General features: G+C 40.7%; 1 protein-coding gene across 7 annotated transcripts in view; it reads left to right on the top strand.

Moving 5' to 3' along the window:
- CALD1 (caldesmon 1) overlaps positions 1-27,609 on the top strand; it is a 243,170-nt gene that overhangs the window by 8,409 nt on the left and 207,152 nt on the right. For 6 of the 7 annotated variants that reach the window (XR_004058124.1, XR_004058121.1, XR_004058119.1 and 3 more), the window contains exon 1: positions 26,518-26,850. The exons of the other annotated variant lie outside the window; for it this stretch is intronic. The gene's annotated coding sequence lies outside the window, so the exon portion shown is untranslated. Of the gene's footprint in view, positions 1-26,517; positions 26,851-27,609 lie in introns of those variants that run through there. 7 annotated transcript variants of the gene reach the window in all.

The raw sequence follows: 27,609 nt of genomic DNA, 5'->3' as shown, positions 1-27,609 counted from the left end.
ACACTTTTCAGTGTTGAATGTATTATTTTCAGACAGAATATAGTTAATGGAATGCTATATTGGGTCCATACTGCAAAGTCTGCTGGGCCTTGGTGGGGTGGAGTGGAGCCTGTCTGGAGAAAAAAGACAAGACTCAGCTCTGAAAAGAGAACTGAAACGAAGGATCCAGAAATTGTGATGACTTGATAAACCTTGGGCCTAAGCTCTCATATGAGCAAATAATGAGAGCAGCCATCTTAATTTTGATGGAAAATAAATGGGTGCATCATCTCATTTACTAAAAAATATAATGAGATGAAATTGTTCTGAGGGAGTGGATTCCCAGGATTCTCCACCCTGTGTATGCCTCACTTCTGCCAGGTGCCACCAATCACCAACTCTAAATTTGTAAGGCCAGGGCAATGCATCTGTGTCCTGGAGAATCACTTGGGGAGTTTTGAAAAATACTGACATCCGGCTCCACCTAGGAAATGTTAGTTTAATTAGACTGGGATGCAGCCTAGGCATTGCTAGTTTTCTTAAAGCACACCAGGTAAGAAGCACTGGTCTAGGCCAACTGCCCTGAGGGTGGCTCCTGCCTTGCAAAGACTATGACAAAGTCTTTCTGCAGAGGTGCACACAGAACAACAGTGGGGCCTCTTCCCCATTCTTGCTGCCCTTTCTCCTTCATGTTCTTTATTCTCCTGCCTTGTAGCGCCGGTCCTTGACGACAGATTGTCTTGTGTCTATTGTCTATAATTTAATGCTTCTGATTCCCAGATGCCTACTGGTCCCTCCCTGGCCTGCTCTGACTCCAGAAATGTGTATTTTTTTCTGAGTATTTGCCCACTCTGTTGCAAACTCTGGCTTTGCAAGCTCCCCTAGCTGCATTGACTTGAAGCAAGCATCTGATTCAACCCTCTCAGTTGGATTCTAACTTCCAGTCCCTTTCCTCCGGCAGGAGGCTGGGGACATCTCCATAGGCAGCACCTGACCATATTTGCTGAACACTTAACTTCTGTGGGAAGAGATGAAGTCCCAGCCTGTCCATCTAGATAACAATCTTCTTGTCATGGGATGAAACCAGCCTTGAATCCTGCATGAGGAAATTACAGCAGAGTGGGAGAGAGAAAGCCTAGGTGACTAGGGGGTAGGTTCCTGAGCTAGGGCCCGAGATGTGGAAAGGAGAGACTATAAAGAGAAGGGAGAAGAGAAAATGATGAGTAAGACTATCTTCTTTAGGTAAACCTAAGTGTGTATTATAAATGTTAGCACTGGCCACTGTCGCTTATAAATTGATAGTGTCATTTTTAAAATTCTGTATCATGTCTTCTTCATGACTTTTTAATACCACCATTGTCTCAAGGTACAAGCCCAGAAGTGTAAGTTGAAAAGAAAATGTCTATAAAATAATACACATGCTCTAATTTTCAACCAAACATTAAAAGTAAACCTAAAACCCACTGCTGATATCCATGTATAATCCCTTTTGGCTCCCAGAGGTACCTCTGTTAACAAATGTGTAGTCCTGGAAGAACTGTTTGACATACAAAAAAATACATGTATGATATTGCTTCATGTGTGTTTTATGTAACCGGAATAATACCACATATATCATTAGGAAAATTACTTTTTTTTCACTCAATAGTCTAGAGTGGAGATCTTTCATTTCACCACATATAAATCTCATTCTACTCAACTACTAAATGCTAACTATGGACATATAAGCTGCTTCCAATGGATACGATTATAAACAATTGTATAAATACAATGTATAGCTTATATGTGTGTGTGTGAAGGTTTCTTTAGAGAAGATCAAGAAAAGTAAAATTGTTAGACAATAGGGTAGATGAATTTGTATTTTAAATCGGTATTGTCAAATTTATACCTCACCTAGTAATGCAAGAGAATACCATTTTACCATACTCTACTCAACACTATTACATATTTTACTTTATTTTATTATTATTATTTTTAGATGAAGTCTTACTCTGTCACCCAGGCTGGAGTAAAGTGGCCCAATCTGGGCTTACTGTAACGTCTGCCTCCCAGGTTCAAGCAATTCTCCTGCCTCAGACTTCTGAGTAGCTGGGCTTACAGACACCCATCAACACTCTCAGCTAATTTTTGTACTTTTTGTAGAGACGGGGTTTCACCATGTTGGCCAGGCTGGTCTTGAACACCTGACCTCAAGTGATCTGCCTGCCTCAGCCTCCCAAAGTGCTGGGATTACAAGCGCGAGCCACCATGCCACATATTTCAAATGTTGCTTCTCTGGAATGGTATTTCTTTGTTTGCATTTATGTATTTTTTTTATTACTTGTGTGGTGAAAATATGCTTCACTATTGTTTCAATTTGCTTTTCACTGATTACAAGTAAGATTGAACATTTTTGTGTATGCCTACTATTATTTGGTTTTACTCCTTTATGAATCCATTTTCCATATTCTTTGCCCATTTTTCTATTGGGTGACTTATCTTTTTTCTTATTGATAGAGGAGTGATTTATAGATTATGGATTTCCTTCAGGACACAATTCACATTGTAGTCTACTTGAATGGCTCCCCCCGGTGGTGTACAGTACACAGCCTGCACAGCCGTAACTGGCACTCAGCTTTTGTTTGTGATCAATATGTAAATATTTTATCCTTACTCTGTCTCTTGTCTTTACATTTTACTTGTGTTATTTTTCACAGTGTAGAAGTTGTTTTTCTAGTCATATTTATCGGTCTTTTCCTTTGTGTTGTTTGCCTTCTGAGTCTTGTTTAAGATAATCTTTCCCACCCAAAGTAAAACATTTTCCTGTATGGCCTCTGATTCTTTTATAGTTTTACTTTTTATGCTCATATATTTAATCTATCTGGAAATGACTGGTGGATGATGTGAGGTAGGGATCTAACATTATCTTTGTCCAAATGGATAACTAATAATACCAACAAATTATTGAATAGACATCCAAAAGACATCTCTTACCTAAAATACTACCTCTACCACCATGCCTGGCTAATTTGTGTATTTTCAGTAGAGACAGGGTTTCACTATGTTGGCCAGACTCATCTTGAACTCCTGACCTCAGGTGATCCACCTGCCTTGGCCTCCCAAAGTGCTGGGATTACATACATGAGGTAGGAGAACTGCTTGAACCCGGGAGGCAGAGGTTGTAGTGAGCTGAAATCATGCCATTGCACTCCAGTCTGGGGGACAAGAGTGAGACTTCTCAAAAAAATTGTTTTTAATTTAAAAAAATTTAAAAATTAAAAAATAAAATACTACCTCTATCATATGGCATTTTTTCCTATATTCATAGGTTCATTTTGAGGCTCTGCATTCTATTCTTATGATTAAAATTATATTTGGAGAAATTATTCATTTAGCTACAGTGGTCATGGGTAATCATAATCTATTAGTAAGTGAGAGATTTGGTTTAAATAAAGATCTACTCTATATTGAGTTTAATTCACAGTATATAACTTAATGTTATAATAAACTATGTATTATAAATAATATGGAGTTCTCACTTCTGACAGGAGGCTCAGTCTAAATAATGCTTTTGTTATCTTTTAAAGCTCCCACATTGAGGACCTGCATGACTCTTAGACAAAGATCTTGGTGTCCAGTGAAGCGGCCAATTTGTTTTTATTTCTTCCTGAATATTATTATGACTTGAAACTCGTAACTTGATTCATACTGTATTAATAACATTAATTCATATATCTTTTAAGTTTAAGTGAACTGATCATTTAGAACAAGAGTTCAAGAATATAAATATGAAGTTTTCCATGGGCCCATATGAACCTTAAATGCCATCTGATAGCACAGTTTGACAATTAGTAGTCAGTGAATAAATATATGCAGAATGAATGAAAGTAGTACTATGTGTAACTTGAAAACCGCCACTCATGCTCTTTTTTCTAGGCACTTCACTGATTTGCTTCATTCAGAGTAGCTGTTTTGCTCTTGCTGTTTTAAGACATATGGTATTAGAACTTGGCATGAATCGCTTTCTTTGCCAGAAAATTTTGAGTCAATTTAAGCTTTTTTCTTTGACCTTTAAAAAAAAAAAAAAAAAAAAAAAAAAACCTAAGACACTTAGTTGTTTAGTTATTGGCTATCAAATAAACCCCCGAAGCATAAATATTATTCTCCATATTGGCTTTCTATATGGTACAACTGAATGAAAACTGGACTTACTTTATTCTCCCTTCTCTCTGGAGAGCACAGCCTATGTAGACTAGAATGTGAATGATGACCCCTGGATTGTGCAGTGCACAGTACTGTTCTCCTTCCACCTCCCACTTCCATTCTCTATGTTTCTGTATTCAAAAAGATCCTCCTGGTTCTGCCTATAGGTAGATCCATTGATGCCTACGATTTGCAGCTCTGTGTTCCTAGAAGAACTCATCCCACAGACTGCAAAGGTTACTCATGTAATTAGCCTGGAGACTTCTAGCAGTTTCCAGGCCTGAGTTCTTATCAGGGTTTGTCTTACAAGAGTTCAAATGGTCTCCTGTATGACTATTTTAAAAATATGGAGGCCAGGCGCAGTGGCTCATGCGTATAATCCCAGCACTTTGGAAGGCCGAGGTGGGTGGATCACGAGATCAGGAGTTCAAGACCAGCCTGGCCAACATGGTAAAACCCTCTCTCTACTAAAAATGCAAAAATCAGCCAGGCGTGGTGGTGCATGCCTGTAATCGCAGCTACTCGGGAGGCTGAGGCAGAAGAATTGCTTGAACCCGGGAGACAGAGGTTGCAGTGAGCAGAGATCATGCCACTGCACTCCATCCTGGGCGACAAAGCTAGACTCCATCTCAAAAAAAAAAAAAAGAAAGAAAAAAATAGAGTCCAACAAAACTTTCAGAATGGCTGTACAGGAGGATGGCTTGCTCACTCACACAGGTACTGTTGATTCTGCACAAGTATCTATTTGACAATGCAAGGCTCATACCTTCAGTCAAACTTGTAACCAGTTGAGCACAGAGACTCTGTTCAGTATAGCAAACATAGTTTACGTGGGCCCACCCAGAAACTTTCTACAGGTACATTCCACATGCTGAGTGATGCTGGCTGATTCAGCCTGTTGTGTGCAACTCTATGCTTCTTTCCTAAAGCCTGTGTGAGAAGATGCAAAGTTAAAGTCAAAATTCCAAGACTTACAGATTGTTAGAACTGAAAATACTTTAGGGACTTTCTTGTTGAACCATCTCATTTTAGAACTGGGATGACTGCCTGTTGACTTTTGGTATATTTCATTTATAAATATATAGGCACACACATTTATAACACATATAATCAACCATATTAATCATATTAATAGCAAATGAATGAAAAATTCATATACATTTAAACTTTAAGTGAACTGGTCATTTGGGATATAAGCATGTGACGTTAGCTCTCCTTTCTTTAAAATATCTGCAGCTCCCATTGGGGCGTGTGTGTGTGTGTGTGTGTGTGTGTGTGTGTGTGTTTCCAAGAACATAGCAGTGGAGAAGTTACTAATTGCCACCCATTAGACAGATGGGATTGGTTAAAATGTGGAACAGTTGCCAGCTCCCTGTGGAATTCTGGCTGGCTGTTTCTTTACTCCAAAGTCTGTTTTACTTTGTGAAATAGTTTTATTTTTTTAAGTAACATTTACTTTTTATTCCCCAAAGGGATGCTGGGAAGAAGACTCCCCTTATTGCTATTCTTATAGTAACATGTGAGAGAACTACATGTATACAGGGCTTGACAGTCTCTTCCTGGGAACATACACTGCAAATAGCCCAGAGGATCTAGGCAGCCACCTGTCACTCAGCTTAGCACCTACATCTGTACCCTTCCTTCCCAGCCCTAGGCCCCTTTACACTGATGGAAATGATAGTACATGGCAATTCTCCAAATCAAGGTTGTTTAAAAATTCCTACAGTCCACTGATTAGGCATTTATTCCCCTGTGGTTATTTCTAAAGGTAAAAATAACACCTTGGAGAGTTTGTGGATCTTTCTAGTTAGTGTACTGTGACCCCATATAAACTTCAGCCCCAAAATGCATGACCATCACATATATAAAGAACTACTCAGAACAAGTTAAACCTAAGAGCAATGCCCTCTAGCAAACTAGTCTAGAATATACTAGTAAGAGACCAATCATTCCACAAATATTTATTGAGGCTCTCTCTTCTGGGCACTGCAGAGTTCATAAGAAAAAAGCAGATCCACCTCTGTCTTCAAAAGTCTCAAAGTGCAAGGTAGAGAATGAAAAGTCACAGGGTGATTGCAAGAGAGGAGACTGAGCACAATTACATTGGAAGTTCACTGTGTCGGGGCTAGGAGGGCTCTTAACTCAGACTTGGGCAGTCATAAAGTTTACCTAGAAGAAGGCCAGAGGGGAGCTAGCTGGACACAGATATGGAGGAACAGTGCTCAAGGCAGAAAGAACAGCATGTGTGAAAACCTGAGAACAAGAGGCAGCAAGGCACATTCAGGACAATGAAAACCAGTTTAATCTGGCTAGAGTGGAGAGTGAGTGTGCGCATGTGTGTGCGGGGGTAAAGGCAGATTTGGGAGGGATGTCCAAGATGCCCCTGGACAGAGGACTGGGAGCTAAATTATTAAGGGCTGGCCTTTTAAGTTCTTTGTAGATGACTAACCTTTATCCATGAACCATTCATCCATTAATATACCTACCATGTGCCAGGAACTAGTGCTGGGGATAAAGCAACAAATAAAACAGACAAAGAATGAGCCCTCAAGGAGCTTCCATTCTCATGAAGGGCAGAGGGAAGTCAATGAACAAGTAATCAAATTGAATATATAGTAAGTCAAGCAGCAATAAATGCCAAGAAGAGGAATAACTCAGGGTGGGCGATAAGGAATGTGGCAGGATGGTTCTCATTTCACATAGGGCAATGAGGTCTCACTGATGTGGTGGCATTCAGCAGAGATCTAAGGAAATGCAGGAAGAAGTTATGAATATCTGTGCAGGGGGAAAGTCTGGGCAGAGGAAAGAGCATGGAGGGCTGGATCACCAGGTGCTCAGAGTGTTGTGGGAACACCCAGAGGCTACTCTGGTCTGGAGCAAAGGGAGAGAGCACAGAAGCAGTAGGAGATGAAGTCTGAGCAATAGAAGGGCAAGATTGCAGAGGGACTTGTAGGGTTGTATCCTGAGTGTGGTAGGAAATCAAACGTGAGTTTTCAGTAGGGAGGTAGCATAGTTGCTTGCATAGTTCTGCTTGCATAGTTCTAGCTGCAGAAGAATGGATTGAGGGTGGGGTTTGGGGATGGAGTGGCAGAGTAGACGGGGGAGACCTGCTTATTGCATAAAATCAGATAAGTAATGATGATGACCTAAGCAAGGTAATAGTATTGGAATATGTGACAAATTAGAGGCAGAAGAGAGAGAGAAAATTGAAGGATGCTAAGAGGACCCCAGTTCCTTGATTCCAAAATATTTTTTATCACAACTTGCACACTGACTGAAGTTTTTCCTATTATAGTATCTCTCTCGAGTTTAAAGAATTGAAAGATTCTATTTGGGCACATTGTGTTTTTGTTTTTGGTCGGAAAAACATAGAATTTAGAGAGAAAAATAAGGATGATATATAAAACAATACATTTACATAAATTAAAGATGTATGCATATGAAGCAATACTTATAACTTTGGAAGAAGACGTGCAATATAGAAGGTGCACAGGAAATAGAATAGGATGGTTGCCTACAAGTGGGGAGAAGTAAGATAAGAGGATGTTATAAAAATAATAAAACAAAACCAAACAAAAGAACAAGGTTCCAGAATGCATATTTTTTTCTTCTTTCTTCCTTTTTCAACTTTTGTTTTAGGTTTAGAGATATATGTGCAGAATTATTATGTAGGTAAACTGCACATAGGTAGCAAGTATAGTACCCTGTCTTTTCAGACAGATCAAAACAGTAAACATTGTTGAGCACTAGCAACTCAGTACTGCTTAGTTAGTTGTTCTAGTTTAGAGGAGGTCACTGAGAGAACAGGTCTCAGGATAGTCAGGCTTTAACAGCGAATGGTGAAAAGGAGAAAGCTAGGCAAATGATGTCCAGAAAGGTGGGTACCATGTGACCAGTCAGAGATAGGTCTTTGGGACATAAGAAGTGAGAAAAACAGAATTCTGAAAACAAATTTTACCTCCTCCACAGTTCCACCTAAAATTAACTCTGCTTGAAGTTTTATTTTTACTTCTCCCTACCCCCAAACCCCTGCTCCAACCCAGTTTTCCAAATGATATCCTGTTCTGACATTTAAGAAAAAACTTTAGTGTTTTCCTCTCTGCGCTCAGTGGAATTTCACCAATTTCTTTGGAATGACAAGTATCAGAAAAAGTTCTGCGGCTGCTGCTGAAACCACTGCTCCATAATCTACTGAGGTTCAAGGTCTCGTAGAAAGAAAATTTGCAGTAGATTAATTTAAAGTTAAAAAAAAATAAAACTGGCAGTCAGGAGGCTACTTGGGTTTTATCTCAGTTTATCTCAGTTTTGTGCTGATAACATGGCTAAGTACTTCTTAGTTTACAAAGCATGTTCACATTTCTTAATCTGTTTGATCTTCATATCAACTCTTGTGAGGCAGCTACTTTACAAATGAGAAAACTAAAACTCAGAGAGATTAAATGACTAACCCCAGTTGCTTAACTTGTAATCTGCACTCTTTCTGTGTTAGAACTCTTCCTGTGTCCTGAGGTCAGGTTCTAAACCTGTCTTTGCTTCCTATAAGTGGGAACGTTGTAACATTTGCCAATGAACTTCATGAGGATATAGAAAACAAAAGTGGTGATAGTATGGCTGGCACAACCCGTTGGATGAAAAGCGCCAATACACGTTTATCATTGTTTGTATCATTATTATTTTTTTAAATATTTGCGATCAGGTCTTTGCAGCTTATAAACCATCTTAAAAGGGTAGTATTTAGCAAGAACGGATCTGGGAACCCCCAAATTGGCTCCCTACCATCAGGCAAACTTGTCTGTGAATTTCCCAAGGGAAGAAATATGTGCAGAGGCCAGTACTGGACGAAGGAGCACCATTGGCTGGAGCCTTGGCCTACAAATGCAGGGTATCTTCCAACTGATCTTAGTTGGACTACAATTGAATCTTCAGTTGAATCTTGGATCTTATCACTCCATTGAGGAAGAAGTCTGGTCCAAAGCCCACCAGCCAGCAAAATGAAGAGGAAGCAGAAAATAGAAATGGCCAGGCGTCTCCTAAGTGAGTGTAGTCCCAGCTCTCCTTGCCACTCCAGCCTGGTAAAGGGAGCATCTGGCCCTAAATAGATGTATTCTGTGGCTCTAGGCTCTAGTGCCTAGATAATGTAGAATGGTCTCTTTGAACTTGGGCAGTCTTGAGCATGGGTTTTCTTCATGGGAGGGGAGGAGTGTTAGAGTTCTGGATTGGGAGAGTTGCTAAAAGCCCTCCTAGCTAAGGGTTCTGTATTAGCCCATTCTCACATTACTATAAAGAAATACCTGAGACTGTGTAATTTATAAAGAAAAGAGGTTTAATTGGCTCATGGTTCCACAGGCTGTACAGGAAGCATGATGCTAACATCTGCTTGGCTTCTGGGGAAGTTTCAGGAAACTTACAATCCTAGTGGAAGGCAAAGGGGAAGCAGCCGCATCTTACATGGCTGGAGGAGGAGGGAGCCAGAGCAGGGAGATGCCACACACTTTTAAACAAACAGATCTCGTGAGCACTCACTTACTATCACAAGAAGAGCACCAAGGGGGAAATCCACACCCATGATCCAATCACCTCCCACCAGGCCCCACCTCCAACATTGGGGATTACAACTGGACATGAGATTTCGGCCAGGACACAGATCCAAATCATATAGGGTTCTGAAAGTAAGGAGAACCCCCAAATTTGGAAATGAGATCAGGAAGTTAAAATTCTCTAAAATTCATTCATCCCATAACATTTTGTGTGATATTATGCCAGAGGCTGGCATACAGAAATAAGTACTTGCTCAGTTATATCTAGATCTAGATCTAGGACCATATCTCTAACTACCTATATCTATCTATCTATCTATCTATCTATCTATCTATCTATCTATCTATCTATCTACTATCTATCATCTATCCATCTATCTATCATCTATCTAATCTATTTATTTGTCTATCTATCTAATCAGTCTCGCAGTCCATCTATCTAGAGTCACATATTGTAAATAGTCTACTTAAATAAAAACTTCCCAGATTTTAACTATTCAACAAAGTGATTTTGAGATTTAGAGATAGTCTTACTAAGGAGATAGATTCCTATAAAACACCAGGAAATATTGCACTAAACATAATACATAAACAGGAGATCCATAACTTGAAAGAAGGCAGTGAAAATGCCTGGCAAAGAGAAGACAAGTGTTTTAGAGCTTGAGCAAGAACATATGAGTATTCCTCTGGTATTATTTTAGGGAGAAGAAGTTCTTCGAGCAATGGTGTTTAGTTTTTCAGACAGAAATGTCCCTAAAGAGGGGCAGTTTATCAGCCACCACAGATTGTGGGAGCCATCTATCCAGATTGCCAGTCTCTTGGGCTCTCGGTCAGAATTTTCCTTAACACCTCTTTCTCTGTGTCCTGAGAGGGGCTGTCCACTGGACAGAAGACTCATTATAAATGGCCACCTGATTTTTCCCTCTCAGAATATATTTCCCACTGGCCGGGCGTGGTGGCTCATGCCTATAATCCCAGCACTTTGGGAGGCTAAGGTGTGTAGATCATGAGGTCAGGAGTTCGAGACCAGCCTGGTCAACATGGTAAAACCCTGTCTCTATTAAAAATACAAAAATTAGCTGGGTGTGGTGGCAGGCACCTGTAATCTCAGCTATTCAGGAGGCTGAGGCACCAGAATTGTTGGAACCCGGGGGGCAGAGGTTGCAGTTACCTGAGATCGTGCCACTGCACTCCAGCCTGAGCGACAAGGCAAGACTCTACCTCAAAAAAAAAAAAAAAAAGTATTTCCCACTTTAAATTAGCTAATTGGCACTCTAGTTTCTAAATCGACCCTGAGCCATACTTAGGTGTTTGTTATTATTATGGCTATTACTTCTCTGCGTTCCAGAAGATACATGTAACAAAGTGTCCCCAAAGTCCATACAAGGGTAGTTCTGTGTGTGGTATCCCTGGCACTCCTGGGCATGTGGGAGGACTGTATCATTAGCTCCCCTTTCCAGACACCTGCACCTCTTAATTAGAGTAGCAACAAACAACCAGACTCCAGGGCTCCTGGCCTGGACCCAAATCCACACTCACCATTCCCCAGGCACCAACTTGCATTCTCAGATTTGGTTCTGGGTTTGTGTACAAGTTGAGTATAAATAATTTTGTCAAGGTATCTTCATATTTTGTTTGCATTTTAAAATTCTGGCTCAGAAAGGGAGTAGAGAAAGGAGAAAAAAGAGAAATATAGGTAGGGATGATATATGGCTGATGATTTTATGATATAGACTCGGTTTTTAAAAATTCTGTTTGCCTTGTTCACCACAATGGCACTAGGACTTAGTAGAGTAACACATAACAGGCACTCAAGAAATATTTGTCAATTATTCATTGATTAATTAGTTATTCATTAGCTATCACTCAACTATTAATTAATTAGTTATTAATTAATCGAGTTAGGGAAACAGGATGGATATACTTAAATGCAATCAAATCAAATCAAGTCAGTAAATGATAAAGAGAAAATGAGAGTCTGACCTCACTTCTTGGATTACAAGTTGTCCGAGAAAGGGTGTGAACTGGGTGCTGGGATTTTGGAGGCGGCTTTCATGTAGGTCTGGAGCCAGAGTGGGCAAATGTGAAGCGGGAGAAGCACGAAGACTGAAGTCACTGAGGCAGGAGGTGCACTACACGATGTGGAGCTGGTGCCAAGGAGATTAGAGAGGGAGAGAGAAGTTTGTGCAGGGAATTGTAGGAAAGGCAAGCAGAGGGACGATTATCGATTCCCCTAAAATGCTCAGCCAAGCCTCAACTTTATTGTACTGGTAGTAAGATGATATTGAAGGTGTCTGAGCAAGTGCATTAATTCACAATGAAAACAAAGTTCAGGCCGGGCACAATGGCTCACGCCTCTGATCCCAGCACTTTGGGTGGCCGAGGTGGGCGGATCATGAGGTCTGGAGTTTGAGAGCAGCCTGGCCAACATGGTGAAACCCCGTCTCTACTAAAAATACAAAAATTAGCTGGGTGTGGTGGCGCACGCCTGTAATCCCAGTTATTTTAGGCAGGATAATTGCTTAAACCCGGGGACAGAGGTTGCAGTGAGCTGAGATTGCACCACTACACTCCAGCCTGGACGACAGAGCAAGACTCCAGTCTCGGAAAAAAAAAAAAGAAAGAAAAGTTCAGGGTAGAAATGTGCATTTTATTTGTTATCACAAGAGCCTAATTGTTAACAACACTGAGAACAAATGAGATTGTTTTAAAAACCCTAGTAAGATAGGAATTACCTCTTCCTTCTTGGTTGCCTGATATAACCCCCACTGCACAGAATTTTTGTGGGAAACCTGCCCAGCTCTACTGCACTTATGCGATTCCATGTACATCTGCCAGCAAAAGGCAAGCCTCTTTTACAAGAAGGGCAGGTACAGTGTCTTATGCAGTATCAATGTATTCCCAGGTGATCTCGTTTGAATATTTGTCCCCACCCAAATCTCATGTTGAATTGTAATCTGCAGTATTGGAGGTGGGGCCTGGTAGGAGGTGATTGGATCATGGGGATGGATTTCTCATGAATGGTTTAGCACCATCTTGTTGGTGCTGTCTTCAAAGGTGATTGGATCATGGGGATGGATTTCTCATGAATGGTTTAGCACCATCTTGTTGGTGCTGTCTTCAAAGGTGATTGGATCGTGGGGATGGATTTCTCATGAATGAGTTAGCATCATCTTCTTGGTGCTGCCCTGAAAGGTGATTGGATCATGGGGATGGATTTCTCAAGAATGATTTAGCACCATCTTCTTGGTGCTGTCCTCAGGAGAGTGAGTGAGTTCTCACAATATCTGGCTGTTTAAAAGTGTATGGAACCTCTCTCTCTCTCTCTCTAGCTAGCTCCTATTTTCGCCATATGAAGCACCTACTCCTGCTTTGCCTTCCACCATGACTGAAAGCTTCCTGAAGCTTCACCAGAAGCTGGGCAGGTGCCAGTACCATGCTTCCTATAAAGCCTGCAGAACCATGAGCCCCTTAAACCTCTTTTCTTTTCTTTCTTTTTTTTATCTTTTCTTTTCTTTTTTTTTTTTTTTGAGAGGGAGTCTCACTCTGTCGCTGGAGTGCAGTAGCACTATCTTGGCTCACTGCAACCTCCGCCTCCTGGGTTCAACCAATTCTCCCACCTCAGCCTCCCATGTAGCTGGGACAACAGGCCACCACACCCAGCTAATTCTTGTACTTTTAGTAGAGATGTGGTTTCACCATGTTGGCCAGGCTAGTCTCAAACTCCTGACCTCAGGTGATCTACCCACCTCAGCCTCCCAAAGTGCTGGGAGTCATGAACCACCGCACCCGGCCTCCTCTTTTCTTTATAAATTGCCCAGTCTCAGGTATTTTTAGCAATGTTAGAATGGCCTAATACATCAGGACTGAGAAAAGTTTTGGTGCAGAGAAGCGACTTCATAAATGCTTATTGGGTGTGAGTAAATGAGCAGTTAGTTCGCAAAGCAACTTCATAGGCATTTTATTTCATTTAATTCTTACTTCTGCCCTGTGAAGTAGGTATTTGTTTCTAGGAGAGAGATCAGTCCTGAACCTGGAAGGATGCCCATATTTAGGGAAAAGAAAGCACAAGTAGAAAACACCAAGAGGCCAGAGAGATAGGACGATATGCTAGACACTGGTGTCAGGAGCCATCAAAGACAAAGAGAGAAGCAAGAGGAGTTAGGGAGCATGGCAGGCAGACAGGGAGGGAGGAAGGGAGGCTGGAGACAAAATGGCTGTGGATCAAGAGGTGAGGTCATGGACGAAGAACAGGGAGGAGCTGCTTCATAAACTAATCATTTGGAGAAATTTGACACTAAGAGGAAAGAGAAGAGTGGAGCTAAAAGAAACAAGAGTCAGTCAAAGGTATTTTCCCCCCAACCCTTGGACATGTTTATAGACAGAGAGGAGGGAGCAACAGAGAGATGAAAGAGCACGAAGCAACGTGAGGTGAGATGAAGCTAAAAGGCCCAGTGAGGGTTCAGAAAGGGGCGAGGCCGTGAAGCTGTAAAGATATTTCAGTTCTCCCTCATGCACTCTCTGTGTGTGTGTGTGTGTGTGTGTGTGTGTGTGTGTGCACGTGTGTGACATAGATCCATCAAACCTCCAGCAGAGCTTGATCAGTGGTTAGATGCATCATCTATATCACACAGTCAGTTTGCTTAATCCAAACAGCCATTTCTCCCCAGTTATCACCAGACTCAGCAATCTCTTTAAAAATATTTTTCCGATCTTAAAAATAGTCTATCCCCCAAGAGAAAGCTCTAGCTTCTTGCCTCTCAGATGACAGTCAGCTAGGCCAAAGCTACAGAACCTCACCCAAAATAGATCAAATATTTTAAATGTTTTCTTATTTGCGCCCCTCACAAGTATGCCGGCAATGCAAAGCCAATTGTAAGACTGGCTTTTTTTTTTTTTTCTGAAATGAGTGAAAGACATGTTTTCTGGTTAGGAGGGGAGGCCAGGCCTCACCAAATAGTCTTGGTTGGATTTCAAACAGGCTTCCTTGAGCATGAACGGGAAGAGAAAACGTGCACGGCTGGGTAAGCACATGCAGACGTGCAGAGCCAAATGGTCTCTCTCAGGACTTGCCATCCTGGAGTCCATCTCCTGTGCCTGTCAGAGCTTCCCCATTAGAACAGCAGTTCTCTAGAGGAACACACCGTGTCTCTGATTATATCAAAGTGACAGTGACAAGATTATAACAGGGACAGAACCTAACACTAAGCCTTGCAGGTAACAGATGCTGAGATGTTGAGTGAATAAATGAATGAATGAACAAATAACAGCTGAGAAAAATCTAGCCACAGCTTTGCGTGACTCAGATACCCATTGGAGATTGGGAGAAATTTCTGGAAACTGGAATCTTTCTCTAAGGTTAGAGCAAATCCAACAGCAATGAATATGGGTGGACTGGGAAGGGTGGAACATGGAGACATCCAGTCATCCTCTATAACTCAAGAAATAAGGAGACAGAGGCTTCCTATAGGGAGGCTGAGGGGATGGCCAGTCCTGTTCCATGGAAGTGAGAAGCAGTACCATTTATCTCAGGAGCTCCTTCATCCACACTGGGTCTTCTCTGATCATGCCCTCTTTCATTTTGTCAAGTCGTCAGCCTTATCCCGGACCATCAGTGCCCTTCTTCTTCCACCCGCCGCTCCAGGAGACTGGCCCTATCAAAGTGGGTCAGTGCAGGCTCTCATTTCATCTGCACCCTTCTCATAAAGCAGGTGGCACTTAGTGCTGAGCAGGTGCTAAGCAGGCTGTGGCTTAAGTTATTACTCCTTAAAGAGTGACTATTGATGTTATGGTGTCAAACCCTTTGTACAAATGTGTGACTAAGCTGAGGACCTCACAGTCAGGGCAGGTTCATTCTCCTGCTAGTTGGGCTGGCCCCAAGTGAGCTGCTCTGTTGGCCTGAGGACAAAGAAGCACAGTGGCTTTTCCTGATGTCACAGGAACATCCGATAAGTAATCTAGAGGACCAGATTACCAGTGCTCTGGGGGGAGAATGTCTCATTTATATTGCAATTTTATTAAAAAAACAAAACAACAAAAAGCTTAAGAATAATACAACAAACACCTGTGTACATGCTCTGCAGTGTTAACAGATGTATTTTTTTCCATAATTGCTTAAGATCCTCTTTTATACATTGCTGATACATTTTAAATTTCTTAATTTCAAGACCATTCCCCTCTCTCCCTCCTTATGGCCAACAACTATCTTAAATTTGATGTGGTTCTAGTCCGTTCTCATATGCATTCTTAAATGATACATACAAATGGAATAATTTCAATTGCAACCTGCTTCTTTTCTCCCACCCAATATGCTTTTGAGTTTCAGGTACATTTAGGTCATTCATTTTAGCTATTAGGTATAATACGCCATCCAATACCATATATAATATGGCATTAGCTATTATATATTTTTATAATTATACATATATTTATATAATTAGGTATTTAGCTATTATGTTATAGATCATGGTTTCTGGAGCCTCTCCCCTGACACTTGCTGTTGGAGCATTTTTAACAATGTTTTTAGTGCTGCAGACAATGCTCGAATGAGCTTCCTTTGACATATCTCTTGGCTTAAGAGTGTGAGGGCGTCCCAAGAGGATATACCTATAAATGGGATTACAGAATATAGATGTGCATACTGAAAGTCACTAGATATTGTCAAATCACTCAACAAAGTGAATGCACCAATCTACTTTCTTATCCAAAATGTATAATAATTTGTTTCTGTACCTCATCAACAACATTTAGTTTTGCATGATTAAACTTTTTTTCTTTACCAATCTGGTTGTCATTGTTTTAACCTGCATTTTTTTATTACTAATGAAGTTGAACATCATTTCAAGGCTTTTGACCTTTGCAGTGTTCTCCTAAGTGGAGTGTTTATCCTTTGCCTATTTTTTATTGGGTTTTCTCTTACTCTCTCTCTCTCTCTCTCTCTCTCTCTCTCTCTCTCTCTCTCTCTCTCTCTCTCTCTCTCTGTGTGTGTGTGTGTTTATGTATCAGTTGATTTGCAGACATTCCCTGATAGTCTACATTTTTTTTTTTTTAAGATGGAGTCTTGCTCTGTTGCCCAGACTGGAGTGTAGAGTGCGGTGGTGTGATCTTGGCTCACTGCAACCTCCGCCTCCCGGGTTCAAGCAATTCTCCTGCCTCAACCTCCTGAGTAGCTGGGATTATAGGCATGCGCCAACATGCCTGCTAATGTTTGTGAATGAACAAATAACATCACAGCGTTGTAGAGACAGCGTTTCACCATGTTGGCCAGGCTGGTCTCGAACTCCTGACCTCAGGTGATCTGCCTGCCTTGGCCTCCCAAAGTACTGGGATTGCAGGTGTGAGCCACCATACCCGGCCGATAGTCTAGATTCTAATTCTTTGTTTTAAACGTTGAAAATTTTCTCTTGGCTTGTCTTTTCCTTTTGTATATGGTGGCTTTTTTTGAACAGAAATTTTTACATCTTGATGTAACCAAATTTTTTTCTTTAGTTTAATTCTTACTTAATATTTATAAATATTAGTTAACTTTTTCTTTGTAAAAAGAAAAAATGCTCTCAAACCTCAGTGGCTTACAACAGCAAACATTTGTTTCTTGCTCCCGTCACATGAGGCCTGGGAAATAGCAGCTCTGCTGGTGTTGGCTGGACTCACCGGCCCAGCCCAGCTCCATGTGTCTTCTCGTTCTGGAAACCAAACTGCAGAGCAGCCACTATCTGGGGAGGATTCGTTTCCTGTGCTGCTATTACAAATTACCACAAACTGGGTGACTTAGAACAATACACATTTCTTTTCTCACAGTTCTGGAGGCCAGGAGTACAAAATCAAGGTGTCAAAAGGGTCGTTAGCTTTTTCTGGGGCCCTGAGGGAGACTATACCCCACGCCTCCCTCCTAGCATCTGGGGGTCACTGGCAAGCCTCAGCATTCTTTGGCTTGTAGGTGTGTTGCTTCCATCCCTGCCTCTGTATTCACCCACTCTGCTCCTCCGTGTCTTCTGTATCTCAAATATCCCTGTCTTTTTCTTATAAGGTCACTTGTGGTTGGATTTTGGGCCCACCTGGACAATCCAGTATGGTTTCGTGTTGAGATCCTTAATTATATATACAAAGATCCTATTTGCAAATAAGGTCCTATATGTTTGGATGAACATATTGTTGGGGGGGCACTGCTCAACCCACTGCAAGGGGTATGCTGTTATCATGGCAAAGGGCAGGTGCTAAAGGCAAAAGCAAACATGTGACACCTCTTTAAGCCTCTGCCATGGACAGGCATGCCATCACCTCTGGCCACATTGTACTGCTCAAGGCAAACCAAATGGTCAAGTCCACCTACTTAGAGTGCTGCAAGGAATTCCATTAAAAGAGGAAGTGAATTGGGTAACAATAACCCAATCTATCACAAGTTATATTGTTTGAAAAGTTAAATAATACTATATGACTTTTAACAAAAGCAGGAGTCCTCCACACCACCTCTTCCTTCAACTGCTTCTTTCCCTAAGCAATGGCTCTCAGCTCCTTCTCAGCCTCCTTTTCTGGGCTGTAAATGTTGGGGTGTTAGCTCCCACATCTCTGCTCTTTTCTATCTGCACTCCCTCAGGTAACTCACTCCTGGTTTTAAATCCTATCTAAAAACTGAGGATTCGCAAATGTGCATCCCAAGACTCGATCCCTTTTCTGAACACCAGATTTGCATATGATGCTCCCTCCCCTCACTCACACTGGATGCCTGGTGGTCATCTTAACATGCCTGAAACGTGTCTAATATGATTTCCACCCCTCCCTGCAAATGTCCATCTCCCTCAGAGGTGCCCATTCTATTCAATAGCACTCCCATTCACTCCGTTATTCAGACCATAACCAGCGACACTCTTGATTCCTCTCTTTTTCTCACAGCCCTCATCTAAACCATCAGTGAATCTCCATGTCTTAGAATTCAGTGCTCTCTCAGCTCCTAACAGCACCTCTCGCCTTGGAGGGGGCAATCACCTCCTGTTTCCGCCTCTGACAATCTTGCCCCTGTTCTAGATAAGGTAGCCACAGTGATTTTTTTTTCTTTCCTGGCTCAAAATCTTCCAGTGAGCTTCCATCTTAGAACAAGCCCCACAGTCCTTACCATGGCTAGAAGCCTCTGGATGATGGATCTGGCCATTGGCTCTCCCTCCTCCCCAAGTCCCCTGGGCTCATTGCTATTTCTTTAATATGCACTTGCTGTCCTGCCTTCTGGAAGGCTTTTCCTTCATGTAGTCTCATGGCTTGTTCCTTCGCTTTATTCGCATCTCTGTTGGAAACCTTCTCCAGAAAAGACTTCCCTGTTTCTCTCTATTCCTTTCCTCCTTCTTATTTTTTTATAGCACTTACCACTGACATTATATATTCATGTATTAGCTAATGTGTTTATCTGCCTCCCTTCATCAAAATGTGTCTTGTTCACAACATCTAGAACAGGCCCTGGCATGTGGTAGAAACTCAGTAAATATTTGTTCGGTGAGTGAATCAAAGAATAAATGAACAATTTTTTTTTTTTTTTTTGAGACAGGGTCTCACTCAGTCACTCAGGTTGGAGTGCAGTGGTGCACACATGACTCACTGTAGCTTCGACCTCCCAGGCTCAGGTGATCCTCCCACCTCACCTACCAAAGAGCTGGGAATACAGGCGTGCACCACCATGCCTGGCTAATTTTTTATATTTTTTGTAGAGATGGGGTTTCAGCATGTTTTCCAGGCTGGCCTCAAACTCCTGCCTAAGCTTCCCAAAATACTGGGATTATAGGAGCAAGCCACTGTGCCCAGCCTTACTGTTTTTTTGACATTTGTTTCCACAAGCCTAAACAATATACTAATTCTGCTATTTATTACATCTTCAATAGTAGACACTATCTATGATTTCTTGCTGAACAAAATGAAGGTTTGACTCTCTTCCCCACTATCATCCTACTAACATGGTCTTGCCTGCTATCCTCTGAATCTAATTACATCATCTTTGTTTTGGTAAAAATCAATGTGCAATATTTACATTCTTATGATTGTGGTAAATTTTTCTTACAGTTGAACTATATGGTTTCCAATGATTACTTTTCCTTTCCTGTACAAATGGTTTTTTTTTTAAATTATAATGACCTCAGTCTTCCATTTACTTATTTTCTATGTACTCATTGCAAGTGCTTTTGCCAAGAATACATTGAATAATCCATCTACCTCACTTTTCCTTAAAACATTCCTCCTGGCATCCACTGCTCCAATATCTAATGGTTGCTTTCTTAACGAGCCATACAGCTATTGTCCTGGGATTTTCTTTTATAATCTGGGACTCTTTCACCTCTATCCTGGGTTTGCATTCTCTATTTCCTGATTTTTGTCCTCCTCCTTGGCTTCTAATTTTCACTCGAAAGTATTATTCCCCCTTTGGGTGAAGCATATAACCTTGGAACGTAATAATTTCAGAATGAAATATGTTTTCATTCACTGTATTGGTCCATTGGGCCCTTTGGATCTGAAACTTGTGTCCTTTAGTTTTCAGAAGTCTTATTATCTCCTTTGATAATTTTCTTCTTACTATTTTTTCTGTCCTCTTTTTTATGTACACTCAGGTGTAATTATGTACTGTTTTTATCTTTTATCTTTTCTAATCCAGCTTGCGTTTTTCTTCATTTTTCTGTAAGATTTTTCTGAACTTTTTTTTTTTTTTTTTTTTTTGAGATGGACTCTAGCTCTGTCGCCCAGGCTAGAGTGCAGTGACCGGGTCTCAGCTCACTGCAAGCTCCGCCTCCCAGGTTTACGCCATTCTCCTGCCTCAGCCTCCCGAGTAGCTGGGACTACAGGCGCCCACCACCTCGCCCGGCTAGTTTTTTGTATTTCTGTTTTTAGTAGAGACGGGGTTTCACCGTGTTAGCCAGGATGGTCTCGATCTCCTGACCTCGTGATCCGCCCGTCTCGGCCTCCCAAAGTGCTGGGATTACAGGCTTGAGCCACCACGCCCGGCTGAACTTTTTCTTTTAAAGACAAGATCTACCTCTGTTGCCCAAGCTGGGGTACATGGCACAATCATGGCTCACTGCGGCCTCCACCTCCTGGGCTTAAGCTATCCTCCCACCTCAGCCTCCCTAGGGCTGGAACTACAGGCACGTGCCACCATGCTTAGCTAATTTTTGTATTTTTCATAGAGACAGGGTTTCACCCCGTTGCCCAGGTTGGTCTTGAACTCCTAGGCTCCTTCTTCTCAGCCTCCCAAAGGGCTGGGATTACAGGCATGAACCACCACGCCCAGTTGATTTTTCTAAACCTTATCTTGCATTTCTTGAGTTGAATTTTTGTAAATTTCTGCCATCATACTTTTCATATACAAGTGTTCTTTTCTGTTCCCTGAAAGTGCCTTTTAAAAGCATGATTTTCTTGTTTCATGGATACAATATCTTCTCTTATCTCACTGAGAACTGTAATTGTAGTTTTCTCCAAGTTTTCTTCCATTTCCTACCCAACCTTTCTTCTGTGTGTGTGTGTGTGTGTGTGTGTGTGTGTGTGTGTGTGTTTCTGTTTGTTATAATCTCTCTTTCCTCTTTCCTTAATGTGATGCTCATATTTAAGAGTGAGGTAGGCCGGGTGCGGTGGCTCACGCCTGTAACCCAGCACTTTGGGAGACCCAGGCAGGTAGATCACGAGGTCAGGAGATTGAGACCAGCCTGGCCAACATGGGGAAAACCCGTCTCTACTAAAAAATACAAAAATTAGCCGGGTGTGGTGGTAGGTGACTGTAATCCCAGCTACTCGGGAGGCTGAGGCAGGAGAATTGGTTGAACCCAGGAGATGGAGGTTGCAGTGAGCTGACATGGTGCCACTGCACTCCAACCTGGGTGACAGAGTGAGACTTCCTCAAAAAAAAAAAAAAAAAAAAAAAAAATGAGGTCCTAAGTAGCCAATTGGAAGTTGCTGCAAATGGGTTACTAAAGGGCACTGGACAATGTCTCAAATATCTGTGAGTTTAGGTCTTTTTTCCATGAGCATGCTAGTTTCTCTAGAATGGAATCCTTCAATTTCCTGTCTGTGGGATACAAACCTGATTGCTGGTGTCCTGGGAGACCTGCAGGGTGAGGCGATTGGAGATGTTCAGTGTTCAATGAGTTGGCTTTCATTTAAACATTTATTTTCAGCATTCAGCTTCTTCCCTGTTCGCTGCTTCACCTGGTTCCTCTGAGTCCAGCACTTCAAAGAAGAATCAGAAGAAACTTCCAGTTTTCTGTTTGGTTGAGAGAGAGATGCTCACCTGGTTGTGTGGGGTAGAGGATGCTATCTGGACTTCTAACTATTCCTTACCCAGACTTTCAACAAATCTGTTTTCTGCTCCACCGCCTGTCCTCAGAGGTTCCCAGGGCTTCCACATCCCGAATTTGTCCTCATTCTGAGGCTTGAATCAGCATCTTTCTTGCTGGCATCCTAATTCACAGGACCAGATTTCAGTTTCTCAGCTCTGTTGAGTCAATTTCCAGCCATCAGTCCACTTTCCATAGTCCAAAATTTGGCTGACATCTGGACTCACACTGATACCTTTCAGGTACTCTTTGTCTTGTAGGATTTATTTATGATTTTTTATTTCTTTACTGTCATTCTGGAGAGGTTTGGGGAAGCAGAAATAAATGAATGTTCTTATTTGATCTGCCGTGTTTAACCATATCCTCAAATTTATCAGTCTTTTCATTTGTTAATTCTGTTTTTTTATGTTATATAACCTATGATAAAAAAAATTCACCTTCAATTTTTTCTAATCATTTCTAAGTTTGTTTTTTATGTAACCTAGTTTATCATAGTGTGTAGTAGAAACTTTGAATCTAAATTTTCTGTTTCCACAAAATTGATTGTAACCCTACCATTGATAGAGTAATCCACCCTTTTCTTCCTTATTTGTAATACCTCCTCTATTATTAAAAAAAAAAAATCATATATGCTTGGGTCTATTTCTAGGCTTTCTGCTTTATCCTATGGATCTATTTGTTTAGTCTTGTGTGAATAGGCACTTATCTTAATTAGAATTTCTCTATAGAAAACCTCTTTGCCTATTTTTAGGTCTTTACTTTTAAAATATTTACTATTGTTTTGTCAAGTTCTACAAAATACGTCTTTTGGAGATTTTAATCAGAAAAATGAATGCATGGATTACTTAGAGGAGAATGTATATCTTTACAACTTCCAGGTTTTCCACTCATGAAGATGATATATTTCACCATTTGGTCACATTTTTCATGCCCTTGACTCAAGTTTTATAACTTTCTTGCACATATTTTATTACATTTATTCCCAGGTAATGAACACTTTTTGTTATTATGAATAGCATCTTTTTCCATTATATTTAAAAATTAGAGGTGGCTGATTACAGAAACTCTAGGTTTTTGCATCTTGACCTTAATTCCAACAATCTTGCTAAGCTCTTCTATTACTTCCAATATATTTGTAGATCCTCTCGAATTCTCTACACAGATAATCATATAGCAAACAAAGACATTTATTTCTCTTTCTAATCCCAGTGGCTATTTTTTTCTATTTATTTGTCTTGGTTAGGTATCTAGCACATTTTTTTAGTTGTAGAAGAGAGAGTAGTTACTTTATATACTTTCCATTATAATCAATGAGAATGCTTTTAACATTTTATCATTAAGCATGATGTTTGCTATAGATTTCTGGTAAATGCCTCTCGTTATGTTTAAAAAGATTCTGTTTCTAGTTTTCCAAGAGATTTTTTTTTCTAAAGTGATTACTAAGTTTACCAAGTATCATTCACCTATTGAGACAATCTTTCTCTTTTCTTTTTTCTACTTCTCTTATTTATTTTATTTTACTTTTAAACTGCTAATGTTGTACATTATATCAGTGGATTTTCAGATTTTAAACCATCTCCGGATTGGTCTTATCTATTTTTTCCACACTGTTGGATTCAACTACTGATTTTTTTCATCTGCGTTCATAAGTGCACTTAATCCAAATTCTCTATTATGTTTGGTACTTTTGTGTCCAATTTTGATATCAAGATTCTACCAGTCTGCTTTTATCATTTGATAAACCTGGGTGTTGGCAAAGGTTTTATTTGACTGAAAGAATCTGGCAAGGGGTGTTCTGCTGCCTTTTACAATTTTCAAATCTTCTTTTCTATTGAATAAAGTAGACATTTTAAGCTAGATGGAGGTATATTTTTCATGACTAAATGAAGTAACTAATTTTGAATTAAAAAACGGCCTGTTTTTACTTTTCCCAAGTTGACATGCAAGCAAAATATAATTTCTTGCTACTGATCTACATGATAGCAAACACTCAGTTGTAACTAAAAAAATACAAAGAATTGTCCAGATATTTTCAAATGTCTTTTTAGATGTATTATGGTTTGATTAGGTAGATCTAGCCTATGATAGATAAGCGGTCCTGTATCTGGGATGATCCAATTGGGAAATATATTTCACAGAAATTTCCTGTATAAATATCGTGTATTTTTAGGGCTGTTTACAAATGACCTCTGGAAAAAGTAAACACTATGAAAGTAAAGTTTCCCATGGCAGAGATTCAGCAACATGTATCTTTTTTTTTCTTTTTATTCCCCTTCCTTTCTTTTTAAATTCTTGATTGTTTAAAAAAAAGTAGAAGGCCAAGAAAGAAGAATTTTTCAATATCATGGCATACACTACATGAAATTTGTTAAATTTTTCTTCAAACTATATAGTTCCTCCATGATAAGTGTATTTCAAATACATAAAATAGATTGTGTGGTCACTCATCCACTATACCCTATATGTGAGATATCCAGAATTTATCTAGGGAAACATATTATTTTTTTAATCAAAAGACATAACCCAAAAATACTTAGCCATTTATCTTCTAAAAACCATGCAAAATGCAGGTCCCTGCTGTGTTTCCTGTTGATAATATTTTCCCCATTTGTAGCACAACTTTTCTTTCCTCTGGGAAGCTGGTATTTATTTTATTCATAGATTGCAAAATTATACCCTGATGCTGTTCCACCAAAGGGCATTATTTATACAAGCAGGGAGAGTGTGGTTTAGGATATAATCAGCAGCGGTAATGGAAAATAGCGCTTTCAAACAGGCCTCACTGAGTTATAGAGGATGCCACCTGGAGACCATGCACCCGGAACTTCTCTGGACATAGGTCATGTCTTTGCACAGACATCACTGATTTTGCTGTTTTCTGAACTCCCTGATGTCGCCCTACAATATGTTCAAGCCCAGCAGTTTACCAGACTATGTAGTATTCTATCTTTCCTCCCTGTCTAGATATGGGATGTCCCCATCAACAAAACTGGCTGTGTTCCGAAAATTTATTTCTAAATCATTTATCTGGGATCAGAAGACATTTTCCCACAGGAACAATTTTATAAACAGTGATGTTCCACAAATGCCTGCTTGTGCCACAGTGTACCTGAAATGCAACATTGACTATACGATTCCTACCAACCATTATTTATTCTTTTCTCTGGGAACGTGCATTCCTAGTTCTATGTTGGGATGCCTGAGGCTCATCTCTCCCTCTGGGAGTCTCGGCTATAGCTTTTTTGGGCTGTGCAGCAGTAGCAGTCAGGAAGAGGCAAGGGAAGCAAGCTTCCCAAGAAAGAGATGAGTGTAGAGAGTTGATATGGATGCCTCTGGGTAACTCGTTAATTCTGGAAAGCTGAAGAAGGAAACTGACAGTGTGAATTAGTTACTTCCTAACTGTTCTAAAAGAGGCACAAAGGGCAGGGACACTTTCATAAACTGAGATCATTTCTAAGTCACATCTTCAAAATAGGGAAGGGCATATAGTAAAACCTCACATTTTTAAAGACCAACCTCTGGACTTGTAATTAACCAGGAAAAATATTGTGAAACTTCTTGGTCAGTGATGAAACAGTCCAAACATACAACAATGAGACATAGATCTTGCACCTATACCCAGGCCTGACAAATAGTAAGTGCTCCAAAAAAGGGATTTTCACTTTTAATTAAGTACTAATTGAGTGAATTCTATATTGAAAACGACAAGACTATGTGTGGGCCAGTTACCTTCATTCTCTTTAGCATCTCCTAATTCTGATCCTCTTACAGCACACGTCCTAACAATGAAGGGCTGGTGAGAGCACTTTCAAGAAGCCACCTGAACATTATGTCACCTCTGCAGGATATATGCATCTGTCTACCCCAGCCCAAAGCAGGTGGTGCGTCTCTTCATGCCCTCTCTGACGTGCATCAATTTCTAGGAATTTCTAGTACTATCTCCACATTGCCAAATCTGAGGAAACAAAAGAGATAAGGAGAGGAAAGTGAAGTCAGTGAGGATATCCAAGCCTGTAGGACCTTAGGTTTATTCTGGCCAGTATTACCCGCTAAAAAAGACCTAAGTTTTTGGTTTCCCTTCGGTCACTTGTTTTTATAACGCATGCCGACATATTTTGGGGAGTTGTGCCTCTTTCAGGCTAGAATTTAGTCTGCACAGCAGACCCAGGTCCTGTCTCCTTTAGGTTTTAGAATTGCATAACAATTTAAACTCATTTTGTACGTACAAGTACTTTGAAAAGAAATATACTATTAAGACTCTCTCTGGTAAGAAGCCTTCCCCACCCCCACGCCCAATAAACTGATCTGTTAACTTTTTGTTTCAGAGACTGTGCTTTCTTTTTATTGCTGCATTCGTGTTCTACAAGACAGCCTCTCCAAGATGAACATTTCTTATGATTGTTCCTGACAATGGATTCACTTCCAGAGGCCCTGCTAAGGATAACCAAAAAAGGGCATGCAGCAGGCTGGTTTTGGCAGCCTGCACGCAGTTTCAGAGCTTTTTAGGTCCTGGGTTTTCTGATGAGTGATTTCCTGAGCATGCCTAGGGAATGACAGGCATCTCCACAGGCAGGCTGCATCCACCTTGGCTGGTGTGTCGTCATTGGCTGCCTATTAGAAAAACGACAGGACAATGCATACCACCGCCTGCCGACTGTAAACATAGGGGATATGTGTTCACTTAGCATGGACTTCTGGGAGGGGCCAAGGAAGGGCGGTCTGGAGTTCTATTGAATAGAGCAGTGTGTATTCGGCTGCCTGCCTGCCTGCTTGCTCTCTGGCTGTGCTCCTGCTTAAAGAAATCAGTCCTTCCTTTCCGACTTAGTCCTCGGGAAGAAGTTTCAGCCTACGAGGTAAGGCACAGAAGGCTTTCTTTTTTTCCTTCTAGAGAGAATCTGGGGACTTTCTCCGGTTTTCAGTCAACATTCCTGGCTAAGGTAGCTGGAGATGCAAGAATGTTCGAGGCAATAAACCATGCAAACTCTGGAGCCTGACTGGACTTCCCTGCCATACGGATATTCCCGGAAGGCAAACAGGATGAGATTTCAAGTTTTGTTTTTAGAGTTGGGACAAGAAGAGCGACCATATAGAGACTTACATTTAGGGAGCACTGGCAACTTTGATTAGGATAGCCTTTTGTTTTGGACAGCCATATGAGATTATACCTGATATCCAAAGGCCAGTGTTAGCAAATCTACTGCACCAGACTGCTCACACAGTCTCTTCTGCATCTTTTATTGCTAAAGATTTAAAGTGGTTTTGCTTTAAAAAAAAAAAAAAAACCAACAATTCTTTAGGTTGATGAGAAGCCAAAAGGAATGATTTTTTAACCAAAGGCATTTGCGTTATAGTCTGCTGCCAGTATTTAAAACTAGACTTCCAGAGTTGCAAGGAAATAAGATCAGCTATGGAAAGATCACTAGCACCTAGCACTGGTTGGGTTAATGTCACTGATGGGATATTTGCTAAGACAGAAGATGCCTAGGCTGGTCTGTTTCCTATAAAACCTAATAACAAGAGAATGCATGCGCTAGTGGGTGTGTTTTGAGAAAGCACATTTAACGTCTTACCAAACTATTTTTTTAAGAAATCTTATTTTCTGTTTGAAAGCG

Source organism: Rhinopithecus roxellana, chromosome 6 (assembly GCF_007565055.1).
Source record: "Rhinopithecus roxellana isolate Shanxi Qingling chromosome 6, ASM756505v1, whole genome shotgun sequence".
NCBI classification, from domain to species: Eukaryota; Metazoa; Chordata; class Mammalia; order Primates; family Cercopithecidae; genus Rhinopithecus; species Rhinopithecus roxellana.
Note: the sequence above shows the minus strand (reverse complement) of the source record. Positions and strands in the feature narration are given on the sequence as shown.